Source organism: Colius striatus, chromosome 3, assembly GCF_028858725.1.
Source record: "Colius striatus isolate bColStr4 chromosome 3, bColStr4.1.hap1, whole genome shotgun sequence".
NCBI lineage: Eukaryota > Metazoa > Chordata > Aves > Coliiformes > Coliidae > Colius > Colius striatus.
In genome coordinates this window covers 20,730,577-20,755,807 of record NC_084761.1, presented here as the reverse complement: position 1 = coordinate 20,755,807, position 25,231 = coordinate 20,730,577, and the positions used below count along the sequence as shown (strand labels likewise).

The 25,231-nt window shown below is 43.9% G+C and overlaps 1 protein-coding gene across 3 annotated transcripts in view; it reads left to right on the top strand.

Moving 5' to 3' along the window:
- SLC4A4 (solute carrier family 4 member 4) overlaps positions 1-25,231 on the top strand; it is a 246,237-nt gene that overhangs the window by 44,560 nt on the left and 176,446 nt on the right. The window contains exon 1 of one of the 3 annotated variants that reach the window (XM_061994178.1): positions 14,758-15,113. The exons of the other annotated variants lie outside the window; for them this stretch is intronic. The gene's annotated coding sequence lies outside the window, so the exon portion shown is untranslated. Of the gene's footprint in view, positions 1-14,757; positions 15,114-25,231 lie in introns of those variants that run through there. 3 annotated transcript variants of the gene reach the window in all.

Sequence of the window (25,231 nt, the reverse complement as noted above, 5' to 3'; positions counted from 1 at the left end):
GATAGGCTTGGAGATAGACAGTCACACTGTGAGGCTGAGAAGGAGAGCTTCTCTGTGTCAGGTACTGTCTGAGAGACACTTGAAGCTGCAAGAACAAAAGCTATCTCCTTGTTTGATTCCACCACTGCTTGGGAGAGCTACATATTAGGTAGCTTTGTAAATAAAAGGCCTTACATCACAGTGTTTGGACCTGTTGAATGTTTCTGTCCTTGTAGAAACTATCCATTGCTTAACTTCTGGGGCAAAAAGCAGGCTGTTTCCTGCACTGTGCAGTTAACATACAGTTCTGAGCATTATTTCTGTTGCTTATTACTATTCTTCAAACAAATTTTTTTTTTAAAGTTTTAAAACATTTTGTCCCTGTTTCCCAAAGGTCCTGGCAAAACGTAGCAAGAAAAAGTAAGTGTTGTGAAGAGTTAATTATCAAAGGAAAATCTCCTGTAAGGCTTAACTGCAGGCTAATAATGAGTTTCCATTGCCTAGAGGTATGTTGAGATGAGAAAAAAATGTGTAAGGCACTGGAGTGGGGCTAAAGCTGTTTTTTTTCTCTCTTCAATGCAGATGGCACATGATCAAGTCCATTCCTCTCCGTACCTCCATCTGTAAATCACAGATGATAGCACCTCCTCTGTTTCCTGGTCTACTGAGATACCAAACATTTTGGAGCAGAGGCTATCTTTGAGTCTTGTCTTTGCACAGCACAGCATGGTCTCAGTCACAGCAGGATGCTGGCAAGTTCTGTGCAGTAATATCTAAATGCTACAGTCAAAGCTGCCGTTACCACAGCTACACTTGCTTCAACAGCTTTATTAAAAAAAAAACCAAAAGAAAGCAAAGGTACTTCAGCCATACGTGATCTGAGCTGATTCATGCTGGAAATGAAATACTTTCTAGAGACTTGCAGTGCTCAGGATGAAGGGGAGAAGGGGTTTCTTTGGGAACAGCTTCCGAGTTTTGTATTTTACCTCATACACTTGCCTTGAAAACGAAGGCAAATGTGCTCTCTTTGCTTGTCTACCAGGAGAAGTACCTGCTAAGTAAGGTATGTGATGGATTTGAGTAGAACTGGAAGTGAGATGTACTCAGTCTTGTGAGACGGTTGTGGGGAGTATATCAAGGAGATAAGGAGGCTCTGTTCTCCCGCTTGACCTCCTTTATTATGAAGACACTTTCTGCTTTTCTCCTAGCATGGAAACATATATGAAGAGGTTTTAGACGTGAAGTTACCTAGTGCATCAGACAGCTGGGAGTGGCAAACCTGGCAAAGCTATTCATTTAGTTTGCCTGTGCAAACACCCCAAGGAGACAGCCTGGCTGCTGGAGCCCCCCACATAGGGATGGGTCTGCTGGGTGGGATGGCCGCTACTCACCTCTACCTTCCTCCTTCAGCACAGGCACTAACAAGCTCAGCTCTCCTGGCTCCCCATTGCAGCTCTGCTTCTTTCTGTTTTGGTGGCAGGTGTGATCTGGTCTTCATCTGGAGCTGGACTCAGCTCTCCCTTCTCAGCAGGGCAGAACTCATTATTGTTTATGCTTCTTGGCATCCTGAAGCTGGCTACAATTATGTTCTGTGTCCTCATGCTGCTGTAAGATTGGTGAGGTCCCATGGCAGGAGTAGGGCTAAGGGCTTAGATAGAAATAAGGGTAGTTGGCTTGTTGAGAGACTGTGTTTCCAGGAGAAATAGATGAGGGAAGAGATTAAATGAGGTGGTGGAGGAAAGGGTCAGGTGCTTGAAAAACCCTTCTGGAGGCAGGAGAGACGGCCAACCTAGTTCCAGTCAGCCCCAAAATGGGCAGGTTGGACCACAGACAGATAGCTGACACGTATTAGTTTCAATGTCATTAGGTGAAGGGCTCAGCTTACACCTAAGGCATATGCAAAGCAAATTGCAATAGTGGGATATTCCTATATGTTCTGGACCCATGCCCTCTTTGCCAGCAGCAGGAAAGTTAAGTTTTCTCAGTGTTGCCCCTACTTTTGCACTCACTCCATGGTGAGTGGCATTGCTGCTCTTGCTTGGCTTTCAGTGCCTTTAACAGAGCATAGTCAGTTGGTCAAATGAAGCAAAATGTCACAGGGGGGAACTATTTTGATCCTTTTCACTTGGGGGGGGGGCAGAAGGGAGGGATGGAGTGGGCTATAGTAAATGTCATAACAGATCTGAAGCTAAAAAGTGTTCCTCCAATCTTGGACCATGTTTGCTGGGCTCTGCCTCTCTCTTTGAGCTGGAGTGAATGTGGAAGGTGAGCCTCTGCTGGTTCTCTTCCTGCTAAAGGAACCCGATGGAACATCTGGATCTGTGGAAGGACTGGAGGTAGGTCTTAGCAGCCTTGTTTGAGACCCAGCACAGAGAGGCAGAATCATTCAGGAGGGATGCAATGACTTTCAGTCTGAAATCCTAACTCCATTTTTCCTATGTGGCAGATGTATTTCACAGTATTTCCTGTTGTTAAAGGGCAGGACCAGTGTAAGACTTTTCAGGTGCAAGGTCTTTTGCACCAGGTTGTTATTGTAGCGCAAGAGAGCTTTGAAGGCAGCCTTAGGAGATGGAGAGTCCTCTGAAGGTAAGCTGTTCAATTTTCTCAAGAAGGTGTGAAATCCTATGCCTTACAACGCCTGAAAGAATACAGATGTCCAGTGGAAACCTGTCTATTTTGCCTTGTGTTATTGCTTGCTTAATTGCTGCTATGTCGATGATTACAGAGTGATTTAATGAAAACTCTTTTTTTCCTTTTTTATCCTGTGTATGATCTGTCTAGCCTGTGCTAGCATATTACAGTTACTTCTTGGATAACATCAGGCTTGTGGTTTGTTGTCAGTGGCAAATGCTCTTGCTGAGCCAACTTTTTGATCTATTTAAATCATTAAGATAAGTGGCATAACATCTCCCTGGAACTCTGTGATAGCAAGATAACTGGTGTTAGGAAAAGAAAGGCTGTATGTCTCTGTCTCTCAGAAACTGTTGAAGGTTTTTAGGCCTTAATCTGCAGCCATAACTACCCAACTCTAACCTGCAATTATTAATTGGGAGCAGAGCCAACAAACGCTGCAGAGCTGGAACTGATATTTTGAGAATTGTGGAAAACAAGGCTGGGGATCAGAGCAGCAGAGGGAATTGGTTTGTGATAACCATGGGTACAAGAAATAATGTGAGGCAGAGGAAGACAAGGGGATGTGTGTAATGGGCTCTGTGTTTCTCAGAGAGACCTAGTTAGGAAGACGTGGAATAAATAAGTCTTTGAGTCATTCACTTTTCCATATTGGGAAGCCTTCTAAACGTGTTGTCACAAACCATCTGCATGCTGAAGATGTGCAATTTGATAAGGTATGATAGATTGTGTCATAAGTGTGACAATAATAAGGGCATGTCTAAACACACAGCAAATATTTTCCTTCTGTGGAAAATGTTTACACATGAAAGCAGAGTTTAGTTTTTGTCAGCTGAAGTAGTAGATGATGACACCAAAAGCAGATGCCTCTAGTAAAGCTGGTTTCTTGTAAGAGGTAAATGAACAATTGGTTTCTGCAGACTTACAGGTGAGAGGAAAAAGGCAGGGAGTTTGTTGATATGTCTGCAAAAGTAATATAATTTGCTAATACAAGAAGGTGAGTGACTTTGCAAAATGCAAGTCAGTGAGGAGCGAGGTCACATGGGAAGCAGCTGATGGTTAGTTCTCGATTCAAGAAGGCCCACTAGCCTTTTGGAACCAGGGAGTATTTCTCAGTGGAGTGCGGAAACTGAAGTACCAGGGTATATTGATTCTGTCACAGCAAAAGAAAAGACGTGGATGGCAAGGTGAGGGAGAGCTCTGGAGATCTGACCTTGCTGCCACAGCTTCCCTTGTGAGACTGAGAGTGACAGGGCAGCGACTGCCTGTTGCTGAGAAAACCTAGCTTGTCCTCTGCAGGAACTGCTGCCCACTCTCTGGATCTTCTCCCTGTCATCAGCTGCATCTCGTGCCTGCTCCCATCTTCTGGCACAGATGTGCAGGCCAGGGTAGCCGGGGGACTGGCCAGGGACGCTTGTGTTAGGACAAAGCGTTCTCTTCCCCAGTGCTCTTGCTGGGAAACAACTGGCTGTGAGAGGGCTCAGGGCTGCTCTGGGCTGCAGCATGGGTGAGAGTGTGAGAAGCATAACCCTGGCTTACAGCCAATGGTATTTCTTCTTACCATTCTTTGTCCTTTTATTTTCTTTCCCCACCCCAAAGCATGGGAACGTAGTAATTGCATTTTGACCCAGTTTTCAAAATCACCGTAGCATAGACTTTTAAGGGGGGTGTGGGGGATGGCACTTAAGAATGAAACTCAGCCATTAGCTAGTACCAGTGAGGCAGGAACATTAGCAGACTGTTAAAAGTATGCACTAACAGGCTTGTAGAACAACTGTTATCCTGCATGTTTTTATGAAGAAAAGTAATTGTGTTCACATTTTTTGGTATTTGATCCTTTATAAGACTGAGCTCAGGTTGACTTCAGATGAAGTACTCTAATGCTCGTGTAAAGTGCCTGGATTTTCAAAACTTGGCTGGAGATTTCATGGCAGCCTTTCTTGTGGTTATTTCTGGAACCTTGGGCTGCCAGTTGGAAAGTGGGGCTATAGATACGTGTGGAAGTGGAAAGGAATGGGTGTGAGCGCTTGTGTGGAGTAGAAGCCTTTTAATAGAAACAGGTTTGGTTTAAGATGGGCTTTTGAAATGCTCAAAGACTTGGGGAGCAGATGTAAGTATGAAATTCAAACCAATTTCCTCATTCCGGCTATTAATACAAGAGGAGAAAAAAGATCCTTTGAAGTGATTTCAAACAACAATTAATATCCCTTGGAATCTCCCCATCAACTCAGTAAGAAGCCTTGATGTGAAAAGGAAGTTGGAATTTAACCTCACAAGATAAGATAGGCAGCAAAGTAGAAAGAAAAAGACAAAAGACATTGTTCTCACTGATGGGAATACAGTTTCCCCCAAATTCTGCTGCATCAGTGTCCTTACTGCCTCTGATGTAATCCTGGCTCAGAAGGCTTCCTTGACTCAGCCCAAATTACGGTCCCTTTTAGGCAGGGAATTGTAAAAATACTACTTTTGAGATAACAGGAAGCTGCTGTGCAATGACAGGAGAGATTAGTCAGAAACGTTGTGGTAGTGTGTGTTTTGGGCCCCCTTTGCATGCAAGCACCATTGCCCTGCCTTCCTAGTTGAAGCCAGCGATCCTGCCCACAATCGTGTGTTGTCTCTGCTCTCCTTTCTGTATGAGTGTTTTACCCTGGCTTTGGCTGCCACCAGGCTGGCTGGGAGCTGCCTTGGCCATTGGATTGAGGCAGAGAGGGCATCTCAGAAGTGGATGCTCTAGGTGGAGAGTTTGTTTCTGCATTTGTACACTTTGAACCACTTTGGGACCCTCACCCTTCTGGGATTTCACTGTAACTTACATTAAGTGTTAACACATTTCACGGCAAAAAAGGTTTGAGATAATGCTATTTGTAGGAAATAGTAGCACCTGGAATAGTTGGACATCAAGCCTAGGAATGCCACTGGTGCTTGGACATGTATTATGCTGTCTCTGCTGCAGTAGAGAAACAAAGGATGCTTGTGCCCTGGGCTGCATTTTCCCACCAGAAGTGAGGCCAAAAATGAAGACAAAATCCTGCCCTGGGAGGCAACTGCAACTCCACCTCATGTAATGGCTTTGTAAGAAAATGCCCCAGTCTCAGAGGAAGACTTGGTAGAGATGCCTTGAGGATGTTCTCTTCCTTGATAGGGAAGAATTGAAGCGTGAGTGTGGGGGGAAAACACAAGCAAAAAGTTCAAGGTTCTGAGAAATAGAGATGTTCCTTGTATGTTTGTATTAATAAAATGAGATGTGAGATTCTCCAAAGGAAATATTTTATTCTGGTGTTGTGTAAGCATAAAATGAAAGCTTGCCCTTTGACAGCATTACTATTTCCTTAAAATGCTCCACCAGAACATGCTGTTCCTTCATATCTGTCAATACTCTGTCGTGCCTTGAGTCCCGTAAAGCACACAGAACAGAATGTTGTCTCAAGACAGTCATCTCCTGTTGCTACATAAATGTTGAGGTGAAGCCTGAGTTTATTAGTTTTTAAGGCAGAAGGTACTGTTTCTGCACATTTTTACTTTATACAGTGCCTTAATATCTATTAGCCTTAAGCTGATACGCCTTCAATTAATATTGCTTCCTGGAAGCCTGGAGAAGCTGAGGCCAATGGTGTACTTCCTCTCTCTCTCTCTCGTATGTGGCAGCCTGCTCCCATAAGCCTTTCTTGCAGATTGGTGATTCTGAGATGCTTCACAACAAAGCTTCACAGCCTGCCCTTGCCCCTCCTTGCAGAGCACCAGACATTCCTTGCCCTTGAATTTCTGCTCAACAAATTGCCTCCTTTCTATGGAGAGGTGATAGGGGTTTGCTCCTATGTGGGCTATTTGCTGTGGCTTTCTTGAGTGACTGCTGCTGGAAGTAACCACAAGAGGTGTTTAAATAGGTGGTTTCAGCAACAGTTCTTGTGGGTAGATTTCTCCTTGGTGCAGTTCCTCTGAGCTTGCTGGCAGTGCCTTACTTGAAGCGCGTGGCTCAGCTGTCACTGAACACTGGGAACAATGAGCAGGATAACTGACAGAGTTGGCCAGGAAGGATCTTTGTACTTCAAGGTATCTATCCTGTGAGGATCTGTGGAGGTCTCTATACTGCGTGGGTGATGAGGCATTGGCACAGGTTCCCTGAGAGGTTGTAGCTGCCCTGAAAAGTGTTCAAGGGCAGGTTGGATGGGGCTTGGAGCAACCTGGTCTAGTGGAAGCTGTCCCTGCCCATGGCAGGGGGTTAAGAACAAGATGAGCTTGAAGGTCCTTTCTGACTCAAACTATTCTGTGATCCTATCCAAAGGTCTTCAGAGGGAATATGTTGCCTTTGGGTGATTTCAGCTCATGTTGCTTCTCTCTTCCTTTGTGATGAATCCCTAAAATCTTGGGCTACATGCTGGGAGTTACTCCCTATCTGTCCAAACTTGCAAAAACTGTTGTAGCAGAAGGTTGCTGGGCTGGAAAGAATGTTGAAAGAGCAGCAAGCTCTCAGTGATGCCTTTGAACCTTTTAGCCTCATGGCTTTTGAGAAGTTATCTTATAGGCCATGTTGTGTTCTCCTTGCTCTTTACTTGTCCCTGTGTTTCTTAAAAATTCGTGATGATAGAAGAAGAGCTCCAACAGCTGTGCCCCTCCTTTGAGAAACGTGGTGAGAGAGGGCAGCTGTTGGTCGTGGGTTTGCTGTCAGAATCTTCCCATTGTACAAACAGTTCTCAAGCACCGGAAAGTTTTCATAGAAATGCTGTCTGTAACAGTAGCAAAAGTGTCAGGGCTTCTTTGCCTGAGATGGACAGAGCAAACCCATTGCTAGTAACAGTTGTGACTGGGTGTAACCTCTGAGCAAAAGCATTCGGGGGGGGGGGGGGGAATGGGGGGTGTGGGGTGTGTGTTTGGTTTTTTGGTTTTTTTTTCCCTTTGTTTTTGCTTGGACACCACATTTATGCAGTTTCATTTTCACTCAGATTTTTTTGTTGTTGTTGTTTTCCTAGGATGCTTTGCTTTTTGTACTGTCCTAAAGTGGCAAAGACCTTTGGAGTTGCATGGGTTCCTGGAGAATCGTTGTTTGATATAAAAGAGTCTGTTTCTGTTGGAATTACCAAACAAATAATTTAAAAATCATTATGTCCTCAAAGCTTTATTTATAGAGCACAAATTTCTGGCTAAGTATGACTTGCCAATGTTTGCTTTTAGATGTTTTGTTTAGGATCTGTTTATATAAAAGAGTAGAGAAAGAGCAAGAGATGTGAAAATCCTGAGTAGTGAATGATAATGCTGCTGTTTAATTATTTGAAAAGAAAAGCAAACTTTTCTGATGACCTCAAATACACAGTGGGATAATAAACTGAAGCCTTTCCAAAGGGAAAAAAATCAAAACAACAAACCAAACCAACTTTTGGTGTACAGCATTGTAAACTGTCCTTGATAAAAATGATCTGGAATTTAAAAATGAAATGACAGAAGGGAAAATAGGATCAAGTTACTTTATCAGTTGCTCCTGTTTAGCCTTTTTCTTCTTATCAAAAGAGGTGGCCCCAGGGGAAAAAAATAGGCAAGCTTTTAAAGCTAATCAATGGAAATTCTGTTGTTCACTGGGAATAAAGAGTCAGTGGTATTACAATAGGAAAATGGTTAAAGGCAAAGAGCTGAGATGAACTGAGAAGAAACATTTAGATGAAAATCTGTTGTTTAAATTGGCTAAGTAAGGAAAAAACAATGTTCCGAGAACAATAACCTTAACCAGTACTGGAAATCAATTAATGGTTAATTGTCTGGAGCTAAGCCATGTAGATCTTCACAGACTTTCCTATGCAGTTCCCTGTTCTGATAGTTCCACAGCTTTTCTTTGAATATGTATCACAAGACTTCATCTGAGCAGGATGTGCAGGTGTATGTATGGCTGGGTTAGGTAGAGAAGTTGGTAATTTATCTATACAGTACTTGTGCTACTGATGCTGCCTTTAGAATAAGGCGAAGCCACACGTATCTTGACTTCATGGCTGTTGAAGTAACAAATGTGTTTATCCAAGGCATTTCCTATAAATATTCAGTTTGTGGCTTATACCATCAAAACTGCTTTGTTCTGTTTCATCTGATTCAGCCACAAGCAAAGCCTTTCAGACCCCGTGGTGCGGTCCTGGATGTGCTCGCCTTGTGCAGAGAGCGTTCCCCAGCAGGAGGGATCTCACAGGGAGATACTGCGGCATGCTATATTTTGGATTTCCTGCTGCTGCCATTTGGCATCTCCAAAACCCTGTGGAGGTGTCTGCAGAACATGCCACCTTGATAGCAGCTGTCAGATAGAGGGCATCTTTTGAAGAAGACCGTAATATCAGATCTTGGATGTTACCAGGTGGAAAGCTGTTAGATTTGCATCCCTTAGCTAAGCCCTACAGCTATTGTCTATCTCTTGTAAGCAACTGTATTGGAAGGAAAGTTCTGTTTCAGAATCCACTTTTGGAGGCACCCAAGCATAACTATGTATCCAACTGGGATTTTCAGCATCAGATTAAGAGGGTCCCAGTGACCTGCCATTCATGCTACTCTTTGCTGCAGGATATTTGGTACCTGAAACCAGATGCCATCAGTGTCAAAGAGGCAAGGATTCCATTTTGAAGAAGCAGGCAGAGTTTGTTTTCCTAGTTTATTGCCTTCTAACCCTAATGCCTATCTCTGCATGTTGGAAGGTATCTTCAACCAGAAGGTTGAGGGGGCTGCTGAGTTTTGATAGTAAGTTGCAAGTTTTATCTATTCTAGTCGTGTCGGTGGACTTGGCCTTACAATTGAGAGGGAGTGAGATTTCTCCAGGTCCTTCCAGTCAGCGATAAAATATTAGAAGCTTTCTTCACTTGGTGCACAGTGAGAAGGATTTCGATAAAGATGGAGGACTGGAGGACATCTTGGTCCATGCCTCTGAGCTTTGGGGTTTTTTTTTGGCAGAGGATGCTAATAGCTGAGGAATGAGGAAAAAAAAAAGTCCTCCTTTAACAGCTAGGGGAGAAACAGTGACAAAAATAAATCCTCCTGGTATAAATATTGCCAGTCTCATTAGCAGCCCACCCATATCTATCATACAGCAGAGGGGTGCTTCCAGTTCTGTGCCCCATTTTCACATAGATACAATTAGTCTTGTTCTAAAGGGAGTTGACTCAAGCCCTAGGATTTCTTTCTTGTCCCGAGACATGAAAAAAATCTCAGTCCCTTCTGACCTGCTTTCTGCATGAACTGTCTCTGAAGCAGAGAAGAGACAAAGTGTTTGAAAGCACAGAAGTGCTTTAGCTGGCTGGGCTGCGCTGTTTCTCTTTAGCCCTCTTCTCTTTTGCTCTAGCTAGAGTGGGTGAGTATTTGTTGTTTCAGTATCCCAACAGTTGTAGGTGGTGGAAGTGTGTGCTTCAGCATCCAATGCTCTGGTGCTTTTTGTGGGTATGTAAACAAACACATTTTCTTTATTTTAACAAAGATCTGTGTTTTTTACTCTTTGACCAAAGGCTGGTTTGGCTTCGTGCCCTCCAGCACAGAGCAAGACACAGCTTCAGGCATCTGAAATAAGTTAGATGTCTTGGCAAGCATCTCAAGGCCGGGAGCTTGAGCTGTCCCGGAGAAAGCCCAGCTCACTTGCTGCAAAGAGGCTACCAGCTGCTCGCTCCTCTCAGGGGGCTAGAGCTGGGGTTGCCTCTAACCCTGCTCTCCTAGAGGAAGGAGGGTTGCTGACCTGGGGGTGCCTGTGGTTAGGGGTAGGGGGCAGGTTCCCAGCAGAGGGCCCCCGAGCATCGCCGCAGGCTGGGGCAGGCCAGCAGGCTGGTGCTGCCCTGCTGGCGTGGCCCCACAGCTCTGCTGTTACTTGATGTGATAGGCACAGCAGTTTGGTGAGTGGAGGAGTTGCTCTTGCTTGGAAAGATAAGGGACGTTTTTGCAAGGAAATACAAGTATTTTAGAAAATGCAATCCTCAAAGTAAGAGACTGGCAGGTCTTGCTTGCAGATTTGTACAAAACACAAACTTGTGTTGCTTCCCAGTCAAGTAGAACACAACTCTGGCTTTCATATAGTCTGGCCTCCAAGTGTTTAACCTCCCAACCTTGAGATCTACTGAAAAAGCTTGTCAGGTGAATACACCATGCTATCAGAAGTCATGAGGGGTACTGGTAGGTACCAGAAGCCACTAACCCAGGCTACAAAATCCCTATTGCTCTCTCCTCTTTTTGCCATGAGTGAAGTGACTGTTGTGGCCTACATTGCTATCACAGCAATCCAGGATTGCTCGTTGCTCTCAAGCAGAGATGATGTATTATTAATGGTAAGCACATAAAGCACACATTGCAAAAAAACCCCCTTAAGCATCCAACATTCAATTCTGTCTTACCTCAGCTGAATGTTTTTCTGCACCTTCCGTTTCTCCCTCCTTTGAAAGATGAAAGTGTGAGCCAGTGCAGGGGAAGTCAGCGGGAATTTGGCAGTTTGCTGCATGATGCCCTGCATGTGGTTTCACAGTGAGTGGGCAGTCAGGGGGCTGAGTTTGGACTCTTATGGACTCTGAAAAGGCAGCTTCCCATTGGATGTTGTTTTAAGGGCTGAGGCAGTATGATTAGAAAATACAGAACCTGCTAATCAAGTTTCAGAAGTCAACAGGTTTACTTACATTAGATCTTTAATAACCTGATGTCAGGTAGGGCTTGCTGAGATGTTGAGTGCTGTCTAGATTTCCTTGGAGTGATGGAAAGGATGGACAAGATTTTATTCTTGGTGATTTGAATACAAATACAAGACCTACAGAATTGTTTTTCACAGTTGCCCTTAGAAATCATTGCTATTGGACTAATTAATCTGTAATACTGAGGAATGTAGAGCAGGAATTTGTTCTGTTGAGTTCAACAGCTAGAATGAGCTGCATAGTTTTATCTTTTTAAAACCAAAGAAAAAAGTCTGAGACCTCAAGGCGCTCAGGAACAGGGATTCAGTTCTGACAATATGTATGATTCATTTTGTTGATGTCAAGAGGATTACTTGCATGCACGAGTGTGTTCAGGGTTAAGCCTACTTTTGTAAATGATGACTTGGCTCTGACCTGTTGTCAACAAAGGAAAAGATACAAAAAGCCTCCTAGGCAAGTAGAACTGTGGTCTCTCTGCACCTAGTTCTTTCTATTGAAGTAGTTTTATCCTCTGAAACTTCCTGGCTTACATGGAATTACTTCTAACTTAATCCAATGCAAATATTTTATCACTTGGTAGTCTGCACCAAGCCCTGGAAATGCAGGAGCTGCCAGTTTCCATCTAGTTCATCACCATCTCTGACTGACAGCGCTGTGGTCAACATGGGCAGATTCTCAAGAATCTAGCAGAAATGCTGCAAGATATATTTATGGAATAACCTGCCCACAGGGAAAGTTTCATCCTACCAATTCTACTAGGGCATGTGTGTTTCTGTATTCTCTAATCTTTACCATCATAACTTTGGTTGTTCTCGTTATCTGTATGTGTGACAAATGCTGTCATTGACAATGTTGCCTTGTGCAACCTCACAGGAGAATTGTGTGCTGGGCTACAAGGCAGAAGAGGACTTTCTGTGTATCAGCAGACATTTAGTTGAAGGTGTCACCCCTTTGTGTAACATGGAATCAGAATCATTTAGGTTGGAAAAGACCTTTGAGATTATTGTTGGGGCAGGCTTTTATTGTCTTGGTTGCAAGTAGGAGGCTGGTTTTAGCCAAGGCTATCTGCACACCTCTTCTTCACAGTCTTTATGCGTGGGGAGGAAGCCAGTGGACTTGAAAGGCAGGTTTAAACAGACAGCCAAAGACTTCCCAAACCAACCAGGTTCTTCAGTGTTTGTTCTGTGGATGGAAAGTTAGTGGGCTGTAGTCCTGAGTGGAGTGCTTATCTCTGTTTATGAAATCAAACAGGAAATATTGGAAATGGCTGGCTCATTTTTAAGAAGTAATATCTGGGCCAAAGTAAGTAATGCCAAAAGGTACATATATACCGTATGCTGGACAAGTTGGCTCTAGCTGATCAGTTTTTGTTTTGTCAATCACAATGACAGACAGGATTATTAGGTCATTTCACTTGGATGTTTTCTGTATGTAGAGTGTACTCACTTTCAATCTTGGCTGGGATAACTGCCTTGGCTCTTGATTTAAGGACTCCTGGAAATGGTTTTGGTAGGGTTTTAGATCATTAAATGTAGTGACGGTATATTTAAAGATGGACTTAAAATCACACATCCTAATGTCAAATTTTTTAGCCAGAAAACTAAATGCATAGGTTTCAGATGACAGTATTTGAAGTTACAATGAAATGTGAGGAAATGAAATTGGTATGGGAGTTACTTAGATTTGTTTCTAAAATAGCAAGCCAAGGGCCAGCTGCTGAGGTGCTTTCACTGAGGGATCTAAACATTTGGGGAGGATCCTAAAACCCCCATTAATTGTCTAAGTAGCAAGAAGCAACAGGGATCTTATGAAATAGCCAACATATATCTTCTTAAGGAACTTCCCAGTTCATTCACAAAGAGAACTTGAAGGTACAAACTGACTGGAATGTTGTCAGGGAGTTAAAACGTGAAGAAAGAAGTCCTTCATTCTGAGCAATTGCTTCTGTCTTGGGAAGAGGTTGGAGATGTGTAGTTATTTGAGTTAAAACTATGGTATATAAAGCTTCTCAATTGGTTTAGTGCTTTTATTTCATTAATACAGGTACTGTCATTACTGCAAATGAAATGCAGCTCTAAGCGATTAAAGTCTGCTATGCTGTCAGGAGCCCATTGGAAACCCATTGCTTGTTTAAGAAAGGGTACTTCAGGAATCTCATTTGTTAAAGGGAGCAGAGGAGCCCAAGTCCTGGTGAAGACCCTAGGCCCAAGATCTTTGAGGAAAACATTAAAAATGGGGTGAGGGGACAGTGATTCAAAGACATTTACCCATTTTCAGGGGGTGAGAGAAGTGCAGAGTTGACCACAGCAGAAGGGAGAGGAGGAATTCAGCAGGGAGATCACTTCTCCAGTCTGCAAATGCTGTGGCTTCTGTTACTGCTGTTTTTTTGCCTGTTCAATGGATTGCATGTTATTCTCTAATACTGAATTTGGACGGGTGACAAAAGTGGAGCTCAGTAGTTGAGGAGCAGCTGAAGAGGCAGTTGCCATGTGGTAATCCTAAACCTTGCTGAAGAAGTGGCTACAATAGTCTCTTTTGTTCTCCTGAGAGTCCAAGTCCTTTCCTGATGGATTGCTGTTCTGCCATGTTACTTGTGAGCCATTGGAAGAGTCCCGCTGTTTAAAAATATTTGATGGATTTTGTCATCTTAGGCCTGGACAGCGCTGAGTGCAAGAGGTGCAGCTTACTGAGCAAGGTTTGGGATATTGCTATTAGTGCTGTCTTCCAACATCAATCTGGGAATAATTTTTTGAAGGGAAAGTAGTGTAAATGGAATGTGTAAGGGAGAGGGGAAACTGAGGCTACAAATGTGGGCAGCAAGCAGTGGTTGGTGATGGGTGAGCCTTTCACACTGGAAGCTAATGAGGAGCAAGCACCACATAAGATATTGTTTCCTTGCTAAATTGTAATGAACGGGATGAATGTAATTTTTTACGTTTTTCCTAGTTTGCCAGGCTTTTGGCCAAGATGCTGCCCTGGCTGGCTGTGTGTTTTCAGTGACAGGGTTTCTGCTGTGTGAGTGTGATGTGCTCTCTGAAAGACTGCAGCCCGCAGTAAGCTGTTGTGGGGAACGTGCCACAGCAGCAACCACTCACCCCTCCCCGTGTCGGGTGGCCGATGGACATCTCCTGGGCTGAGCAAGAGCCCGGCCGTGGAAAGGGTCGTTGGAAGGGTAGCTACGAAAAAACGGCCAGCAAGTGATGAACTGACGGAAGAAGTGACGTGAGGCGGCAGAGAGTGCAGAGGGGATGGGGAGGGGTCCCCAAACTCGCCGCGGGTCCGCAGGGCAGGACCGCTTCTCCTCCCTCACCGCATGGGAGGCCGAAGAACACCTGCCCCGACGAGGGCCCGGGGCGGCCGGCGGCGGGGCGGGGAGAACGGGAGAGCCGGTAGCCCCGGCAGCCCCGGCCCGCATGACTCCTCCTCCGGCCTCCCCGCCCCGGGGCCCCGTGACGCCGAGCGGCGGCCGAGCGGTCGGGGAGGGGAGCGGGGGATGGGATGGGACGGGATGGGAGCGGGCGAGGGGACGTCCGAGCCTGCGGGCGGCTTTAAATGCGGGCCGGGGCGGGCGCCGGCAGCACAGCCCGCTCAGCTCCGCCTCGCCTTTAGCGCTCGGCCGCGGGACTCTTCCGCGGGCACACCGGCGCCCTCAGCCCGTGCCGGAGCCGTCAGCGGGTAGCGAGGCACGCGGGGGGTTTGTGTGCACGGACGGACAGGTACCAAGAGACGGGCTGGTGCGCAGCCATGCCCCGCAGCGCCTGCTGAAGCCGCCCCGCCGCCGCCCCCCGTCAGCCCGCCGCTTCCCGCCCGCCCCACGGCTGCCCCGCAGCCCCCGCCCGCCGCCAAGCTGGAGGAGCGCCGCAAGCCCGAGCCCCGGAGGTGAGCGGGGCTTGGGGGGGTGTGGGCTCTGGGGGCCCCGGGGCGCTGCGGGGGCTTGGCGGGGCCCCGGCGCACCTGCCCGTGCTCCTTCCCGGCCCTTGGGGCGGGCAGCCGGAGCCGCCGCTCCCTCAGCAGCATCCGAGCCGACGACGAGCAGCGTGCCCCGGACACTTGTAGCTGGCCGGCCGTAGGAAGCGTGTGCTGCTCCGTGAGGAGCGTGAGTGCTCACGGCTTTCATGGCCGGGCACATTTTTCTCCCCCTCGGTTTCTTTCTGATGGGGTTTGTCTCTGTAGCTGACTTGTCTGGCACTCAGTAGCTGGTGGTAACTTTGAAAGTGCTTCACGGTGTTGGAAAACTTTTGTTACAGTTTCAATTTATCCTTGTGCTTCAGTGAGTTGTCAGCAGCAGCCAGTTGAAGGAAATCCTATTTCCTCTCAAGTTTTTAGCATTTCACCTGGTATGAGGCCTTATGGGGATTTTTTTTTAGCTGAGAAGAGCTGCTTGCTGCCTCTTTTGCCTTTTGGGAGCTTCCTGCTCAGCACTGTGTCCAGGGCTATGCTGCTTAGTACAAACATGGAAAGGAGAATTTAATCATCCTTTTCCCTTCATTAGGAGCGCATCCTTTCCAGCATTCAGGAGGAGCCCATGTAGTTAAATAAGCCAGGAGCCTCCTGGTATTGCCTGATGTGGGAAAAGGTGCCACTCTGAGGATAGCTTGGCTCTGCAAAAGCTTTATTTAATCATTCTGCAGAGCTATGCCTATAAGTGAAGTTAGGTCCATGAATAGCAGTGAGATTGGGCTCATAGAGCAGGTCCTAACAGTAACAGCTTTGTCAGAGAACCGCACCATGCAGTGTAGATACGTATATCGTCATGGAATTGTTTAGGTTAGTCTCTTCTGTGTCAGGGAGGTGCATTTTACTGTGCATCTAAATGTGACTTTGTGCTTAGGCTGTTAGCTACTTCAGGGTTTTATTGTTCTGGTTATTCCTGAAATGTATGTATTTTCCATTAAAAATACGGAAGAAACTTGGCTAGTTGGATTTATCAAAATGTGCAGAGTTGCATATTGCATGTGGGAATAGAATTTACTAATTGCTGATGTGATAGTCTGCAGAAATATGCCTGGCTCTTGCTTTGATTGATAATCCAAAGGAAATGGTTTGTGCATTAAGAGCAGGATATATAGAGACACACACTGCCAACCAAAACCCTCCGACACTTGGAGCTCCCAAGCCCCAGCAACTATTACGTGACGGACTTAATTTTGTCATAGTAATTTCCAGTCATACACAGAATGGTTAAATGGGACTGTTTGCATCCATGTGTGTGCTTGTTCACATGCATGCATGTATGTGAACTGGTTTGTCACAGTCTGTGCCCTTCCTTCTCTTGCCTTCCATTGAGTGCTGAAGCAAGTGGTGAAGGACCTTTTCTATGGTCTCCTATCATCTCAGGAGTTGGTGGAGTGCAGGTTTATAAAGCTTAATTTTAGCTAGTGACTTTAGTTCTCGGTAGCTTCACCTGCCTGTGGGAAGGCATCATTTTGTAGTGATGCTTTTTCTATGATTCCCTCCACCCCCCATTGGATGCAAATGTCAAGTAAACCCAGACTTTAAATTACCAAAAACAACATGGGAAGGAATTCCCCGTAACTTATCCTTTGCTGCTGCTGAGTGTGAATTTCACATTTGTTAAAGCAGCAGCTGGACTAAGAGGAGACTGCTCCAAGCTGCAGGATTTCAAGGGACTGGCAACTGTAGAGGAATGATCGGTAGCCCAGGAGGAACTGGCAGCCTGGTGTGTTGCTGCTGTCCAGAGTTGAAAGTGGGGTGAGAAGGAAGTATGGACTGGCTTTTTTTTTTTTTTTCCCCAGCCGATGGGAGGAGGGCTGAAGTTTTCACTTGTGTGCACAGGGCATTCCTAGGAAGTCAACACCCTCTACACATCCATTCAGCTCCCAGAAAGGTCTGGCAGGTTTTACTGCAGCTCACAACTGTGAAGATTTTTCCTTTCAACTTCTGTGCTACAGTTTTAAATATTGAAACTCCTCTGCAGTCAGAAACCACACTCCTGCACTTGTGTTGTAGGGTGGTATTCGTCATAGCAGGATTTGAAAAGCAGTGCTGCAGAGGAGCTTTCCAAATGTGCTTTCACAGACCTACTGTGGGTGTAGGGCAAATGCTTCGATCACTGATGTTTTACACTGATAAGAAAAGGTTGAATTTGTGCACAGAGTGTAGTTCAAAGGAAAACATCCCCGTGAAAAGGGAAAATATGTAACTCCTTTTTTTATCTGATCTACCTACTTATTGGAGAGGAGGGTGCCTTGCTCACAAACCCAAGTGTTCTGCCAGCCATGGTGGAGAAACTGTTGGTGTTTGGAGAATTTTTATCTGTACTGCCTTCTTGAACATAATAAATAACGAGCTGGAAGGTGTTTTGGACAAGATTGTGAATGAAAATCACAATATGAGATGGTAAAGAGAAAACTTAATCTTTCGCCAATAAGTCTGCAAACAGTTATTTTCTGGTAGCAGTTCTTAGAGTCGGAGATGCCATCCTGCCAGAGAGAAGCACTTGTGAAGGCGAGGTGTTGCCTTGATTGAGTAAAGGCACTGGGTAAAATAGCTGCTCCACGAAGGTACATGCATGAAAACCTTTATTCCCATGGCTACAGAAAATGATGCTTCTGCATGCCTCTGTGATGGGCTGTTAGAGTGAATTTGGTAGTCTTCTCACATAGTTTTTAATTTAATGTTATTACATTGTTGTATCTGTCCCTATGAAAAATAGTGTAGTTTGTACTGGTTTGTACTGGAATTTCTTTCTATGGGTTGAGAGCACCAGAGGACTTCACGCTGGGTTTGAAGATGCCTTGTGGAGAATAGCACTCACAACATTCCAGCTGGTGCTGTGGCATGGGGAGATTTCCTCTGTGGTGCTGGTAAAAATTACTTTGTTGCCTTAGTGAAATAGCATCCTTGTCATGCTCCAGCAACCCGCCTTTCATGTATTTTCTTTGTGCATTACATTTAGAACTTGAACTTTTGCTTTGAGCAAATTAAAAGGGTTATGATAACTACTATCAGGTTTTCTCCTTCAAAGTCAATTAGCTGCTTCCAGCTTCAAATCCATTTAGGAGGCTCAAAAGGGAGTGCTCTTTGAAAACCTGGTAATAGCAGTTTATGGTTAGTATTGATAAAGAAGTGTGTCTTGCATTGTGCTACTTCTGGTCAAAGAAAAGCTTCTCTTTTGTGCTCCCTCGAAATAGCAGGACTTGAATGGGGAGGCAGAGGTCTTTCTCTTAACTGTGTTTCACTGGGTGGCTTGAAATGAAAATACAGCAATAAAAATACCAAGGTTGCAGTGAGGTCCTACAACTATTCAGAGCAATGCTTCTGTTCCCCTGCCCTTGAACTTTGAGTTGCTGTAGCATCTCATTTCTACTGAGTTTGCTTGGGACTTTATGCAGTTTGTGACAGGAATGCTTTTTATTGCTATTGGACAGTGTTGAAGACAATTACGGCTCCCATAATTAGGTGGTAAAACAGCGTGTGGGGAAAATAAAAAGCTACAGAACTTTAAAAATACTTGGTTAAATCTGCACCACAACCTGCTGGAGTGTAAGCTGTCGAGTAAATCTCTACTATCATCTCTAGATCTTCATGACTCAATATTGAACAGTGACTTCAAGGAGTGACCGTAGTCTTTCAGGTCAAAGCTTGCATGGAGATGGAACTCAAGGATATTACGATATGAAGTTAACTGTTAAGCCCTGGAAATCAGTGCATGATTTTAGTTATGATGAAACAACTTCCTGTGAAATAAAAGTATCTAGTACAGCACTGTGCACTAACCCTTCAGGGTCTAGGAGAATGTAAGCTGTCTATTGCGTCAGGTTTTTCTAAACAGAGTGGCTGCGCAGTGACCTGCTGAGCTGGGAAGCCCCGTGGTATCATTTGTCCTCTTGTTTTTCAATTGCCTAATTATGTTAACTGAAGAAGTAGAAATGTCTTTGAATTTCTCTCCTGTGCTTACTAGGTTTTCACACAAGGAACTTCTGAAGTTATCACAGGGACTGTCAGTTGTAGGGATGGAATTTGCATGAGTTTTATGGGAGAAACAGCAGAAAAAAACCCAGAGAAACCTACATCCTAGTTCTTGGTGTTCAGTTCTGTTTGTTTTACAGAGTTGTGGATTTCTGTCCAAATGTACAGCTGTGTGAATAAAAGGAGAGCAGAACTTTTAGCGTACATGAGTCAGCTGTGATCCATACCATTTGGGTATGACTGAGCCTTCTGAGCACAGTGGAGGAAATTGCAAATGACTCTATTTTTAATGGCTTTTCTAACCAGAAAAATCAGAAGAGGTGATTTGACATCATCAGAATTGGAGTCTTTTTAATTTGCGGCAAGTGACCATTCAACATCTGAATTCTAGAAGTGTGTACTGCTAGCAGAGCTAATTCTGCTGCAAAAGTAAAACAAAGTGTGAAGGGGCATTTAATTTTTTTAACAATATGTATATATTATTTATATGTAAAAGGTGTGTTTACTACTAATGTGTTTACTATGACTCAAACAGGGGGAAATCTTCCAAGTTCCAGAGTTTCATATCTTAACTTTGTTATATAACTACATTTATAGGGCAATAGGGTCATGTTTCTATTTTGCTACTATATAAAACATGCTTGCTTAAATATTCTATATTAAATCTGACTTGAAATAAGCCTTGTCTTTCCTGAAGTACTGATCCATACATCTTGCATCTCATGGTAAGCCTTGAAAAACCAAACTTGATTGTGGTGGTAATTGTTTGAATTACTTCTTTTAAAGGATTACTAAAATCCCTTTATTCTGTTATTAACAATAATTGTAAAAATGACATAATTCAAATCTAATGTTACCATAATAAACAAAAATAAAATAGTCTGAAATAGAAACGTTGGCTTGATTCATTATATAATTTTCCTTACCTTGTAAACAAATTATTCCTGCAAGGTACGATCTATAGTGAGTATTTCGTATAGGTTTCAGAAAAGAAAAGCTTGGATCCAACCAGAGACCGTGAAACAAACTGGGTCTCTCTATAAATTGGAACAGGCTTGTCTGTGTTCCTCTTTTTCAGGCATATTTCAAGGTCTGCTTTTTCAGCTTACTTGGTAAATAGTTTGGGCATCCATTAGCTATGGATTTCTTTGCCACAGGTTTTTTTGAGGCTGGTTTTGAACTTTTGTTTGTTGATCCGTTAGAGTGTTCCTACCACTAAATCTAGAACTTGGATATGGACACAAATGATTGTGAGTGGGAAAATGTGCCTTTAATCTTATGTGGAAGAAGACTGGAGTCTTTCATATGAAGTATTTATCTTTGTTAAAGATAACTTTAAATATCTTTATTAAAGCCTTTGTATTTCGTCTATTTGATATGGTAGGTGCAGAAACAGTATTTACCTCTCCTTTCAATGGTATGTGAAACTTGAAAATTTCCGAATTTTCAAGTATTTTCAAGTATTTATCCGTATTTTCACCTTAAGATTTTTTAAAGTTTTTACTTAATCAGCTCTGCTCTGAGCCTGTAATTTCAACTCTTACCCTTGAAAAGAAGGTTGCAAAAGTTAACTGCTTTTATTGTCCCTGTGACTACATAACACTTCAGATGCATTGTCAACCCTTATGTATAAGCATAAAGATCTGTCATCAAGGTTGCTAAATCTGAGCAGACTCTGTATTTAGAATAAGGTTGAGAAATAGTTACTCGATAGCTTAAGGAAAAGCAGTATTGGAGCATATTTAAACTGCTTCATTGCACTGGAATTGAATGAGAGCATATTCTATATGGAAACTGTACATGCTCATTTTGCTTAGATCTCATAGTTGGCAAACGTGATGATCATAAAGTGAATTTTACCCAAATTCTATTTAAATTCAAATAGTCTGATATCACTTCCACATCTGACAGTTCCTGCATTCAGCGAGCAAATGGCACAGCTAAAGAACAGTAGCCCTTTTCAACAGAGCAGCGTGTGTGTCTTTCTAAGCCGAAACAATAATAGCAATGAAAAAAATAGATGAGTGCTTTGTTCTCTTCTGTGTCCATTGCTGTTTCATTCCCAAGCCTTAATGGCACAACAATACAGAATATAGCGCCTTGGGAGTAGTTCCACGTAAATTGTTTAACATCTCATGATCCATTAGGCTTGGGTTTTTATGAGTTTGGGGAGTTTGAGGTTGTCCTGAGTGAAGCGTGAATGGGATGTTCTGTGGAAGCAGTGCCAGATGCCTTTGTAAGGCTGCTGACAGGTATGGTTAAAAAGGCACCGAGCATCTTTATTGGTGTGCAGAGAAAGCTTGGAAATCTGGAGCTGTGATGTTGGAGTGTGACAGCATGCTTGACATTGCTGCTGACAGTACAGTGGGCTCCTGTTTTGGTCCTTTTCTTACAGTTCATTGAGTTTTAATTTCTGTGAGATTGTTGCCTTAATCCCACAAAGCACTTTAGCACAGGTAACTTCTGGCCTTGAAGCAATTCAACTCATCGATCTTTCAGGCCATGCTGGGTCGAGTCCTGTATTAGTATCTCCCCTAGTATGGGCAGGAGAAATGCGTGGTGAGATAGCACAGTGAGTAGAGAGGACGGATTGAACTGGGCCAGAGGGGTATAGGAACAAAGTCTAGATTGCAACCGTAAGCTACTTGTGGGGTGCGGTTTGAAGTTGAAGACCAGTGCAAAGTCTTCAGTGCATCTTTGATAGGGGCTTGAAGGAGAGTGTTAAGAAAAGAGGTTATAGAATGGAGTCATTATTTAGAGTAGACTAAAATATTTCAGTTGGAGGGGACCTACAGCAATCATCTATTCCAACTGCCTAGGTTGTGATTTCAGTTGCAGTTCACCTGTAGCCCTGTCAGACGGCATCACTAATATTGTTGAAAAACCATCTTGAATAGATAGATGTTGTTAGCAGAGTGTGAACTTGAAATGCTTTCCATTTTGGAGCAAGTTTGTCTCCTGTGTATTACCGACACATCGCCAAAATGTACTTGGAAAGAAAAGACTACTCTCACTTAAAGAGCACAAAGTACTTCTACGGGAATGTGACATATGCAAAGATTTTCCCTATCTGTATATAAATGCTTCTGACTTAGAATGATGTGGATTTGATGTTTTCTACCTTTTAATGAAAATGTAAGGGATCAGTTTATATATGGGAAAGCAGCAGTTGGGTTTTAGAAGGAAAGGTAATCCGTCTTCCTCAAAGTATGCCTTCTATGTCATACAAGCTTTGAGAATGCCTTCCATGGCCTCAGCAAATTGTATATGTTGTGCTTTTAACTGTGCCTAGGAAAAGGGCTTTTGACACCTTGGGGTAAAACAGAGTCCTGAATATGCTGTCTCTCATGTCAGACAAAAACGTGTTTCAGTTAGCTTAGTAAAGGAAAAGGTGAGTTTATGCCTTTTCTGTGTTTTGAATTTAGAAAAGACTACCTTTGATGAATGCCTTAATCTGCCTGATACTTCACTCTGCTTAGTGTAAATAGCTTGTGTAACTGTAAAAAGAACAAAGAGTTTTGTGAAACATTTAAAATGAAAATAGATCCATTCAAAAAGATAAAGTGCTCTTTTAAAAGATGTGTTACAAGGATGAAAGTAAAAGAACCATTTCAGGAAAATTCAGCTAAGCCTTGCATGCAAAACGAAGGCTGGGTACCTGACAAAGTTCCATAAGATGACTTGTGTTGCTGGGATGCTTGACTAAGAACATTGAGTGGGCTGTGGGGGTAAGGAGGAATCTTTTGTGCCTGGGAATGCTGTTGCTCTCAAAGCACGGGTGGGTATGTGTGCATGCTTCGAAGGCTTGGGTGTGCAAATTGCTTCCCTGGCTCCAAGCCTTGTGGTTCACATCGGGAGCACATGCATGCACTGTGCTGCCGAGACTGGCTTGCTGTACTGGCTTGTACCTGCAACTTTGCTAGTGTCCAGTGGCAAGAGGGAGAAGTTGGATCTGCTGTGTTAGGCCTTGAATTTTCTGTCATAGCAGCACTCAGAAGCTAAGCCTGAGAGCCTGCTAGCATGGAAAGAATGTGAGCAAGTCTGGGCTTGAGTGCAGGCTCGGGCCCCTGCTTCACTGACAATGGAGGCAAGCCCAGGCACCCTTCCTTGACTATTGTGGGCACTGAACTACAACCATGATGCTCTGACTACTCTATTTCATGGCTTATTCTTATTTGCAGTATAAATGAAAGGAGTGGGCACATAACTGTGGTCATCATTTTATGGTTTAACCTGGGATGGACACTCTGGTCCTGTGAATAAAACTGTGAAACAGCAGGAATTGCTGCAAAAGAAAAACCTCCATATTTTGTAAGTTTTGTTTGGATCGTGCGTCTCTTCCCTTTGCCAAAAATGCAATGTATAATTTTTGTTGAAAAGGAATATGCTGCAAAACAACTCTGTGGAAACCCCAACTGTATCTTGCAGTGTCAGAATCCTCTCCAGACACTGAATAAAGAGAGATCATGTCTCCAGCTTTTAAAATAATTACTCAAATTAAAGATCAAGTTAGAAGAGCCCAGAGCCAATGCAGTTCACTGAGCGATGGATATACAACTTAATTTATTAAAAAGCACTGCAAAACCACCTTAAGCTCAAAATATATCTCCTGGCAAGTAACCTGAATGTCCTCTGAAGCTTCAGTGGTGGGGAAATGTGGGAGTGCACAGAGATTTCTCTGAAAAATACAAGTTTCTGTAATTACTTTTCTACAAATGAAACGATCTTTCTTGAACCTGTTTCTGCCTTTTTAGTTTTAAATGACGAATAAGACAAATTTGTGTTAAGTGTTCCTGGTACAATAGTGCCTTGGTTTACAATCAGCTTAGTATTTTCCTGAGGAGGCTTGACTTCACACCTCAGTGTTTTTCACCAAGAGATCAGTATGCTTCTGCATATGACCCTAATTTGAAATTCTTGATAATGTCTGTGACGTCTTGAACTGTGGTATCAGCCCAACTTTTCTGGCCCTGTTCCCAGACTAGTCATTCCACTTAGCAATAAAAAAATGCAAGATAATAAGTGCAGATAACTGGGATTTAATATTACTGTAGACTATTTTCCTTTTACCTTTAAACAGCCATTTTGCAATTAGATGCTGGGCATAAAGCTTTTCTTTGTTAACAGGTGTCTCAGAAATTTGTGATTACATGAAGATTAACAAGCTAGGTTCAGTGATCAGTGTTGTTATACCTTGTATTTAAGAAAATGCCAGGTAGCTGATGATTAAGATGTGAGTACATTTTATCTGTTTTGTGTACTGAGGCCCTTATCACCAAAAGGACAAAAGGCACCTTCGTATCCAAACTCTGTTGAAAATTAGCTGGAGTTGGCCACCATTGTACCTTCTTCTGGAATGAAGATTTCTAGTTAAAGATGACTAGTGGCAGGCACCAGCTTGTGCAAGTACAGCACCCAGGAATAGTGGATGGAAAGATGAATTGGAACAGCTAAAGAGAGACCAGGTAATGCCCAAGTTGGCAGGGTGCTGTCCACGCATGTGGCCTTGCATTGCCCTGTCCATCCCCAGACACGCTGGCTTGCTTTGTGACCATGCCTGATACACCCAATGCCAGAAATTCTTTTCCCCCCTTTTCCCCCCTTTTTTCCCTTCCCTCATTTTTTTCCCCTTCCCCCTTTTTTCATTTTCCTCCTTTCCCCCTTCTTTCTGTTTCCCCTCCTTTCTCTGCTTCCTCCCTTCCTTTCTCCACTTCCTTCCCTCCTTTCTCGGCTCCCTTCTCTACTTTCTCTGCTTCCTCCCCCCCTTCTCCTTTTCCTCCCCCCCTTCTCCTTTTCCTCCCCCCCTTCTCCTTTTCCTCCCCCCCTTCTCCTTTTCCTCCCCCCCTTCTCCTTTTCCTCCCCCCCTTCTCCTTTTCCTCCCCCCCTTCTCCTTTTCCTCCCCCCCTTCTCCTTTTCCTCCCCCCCTTCTCCTTTTCCTCCCCCCCTTCTCCTTTTCCTCCCCCCCTTCTCCTTTTCCTCCCCCCCTTCTCCTTTTCCTCCCCCCCTTCTCCTTTTCCTCCCCCCCTTCTCCTTTTCCTCCCCCCCTTCTCCTTTTCCTCCCCCCC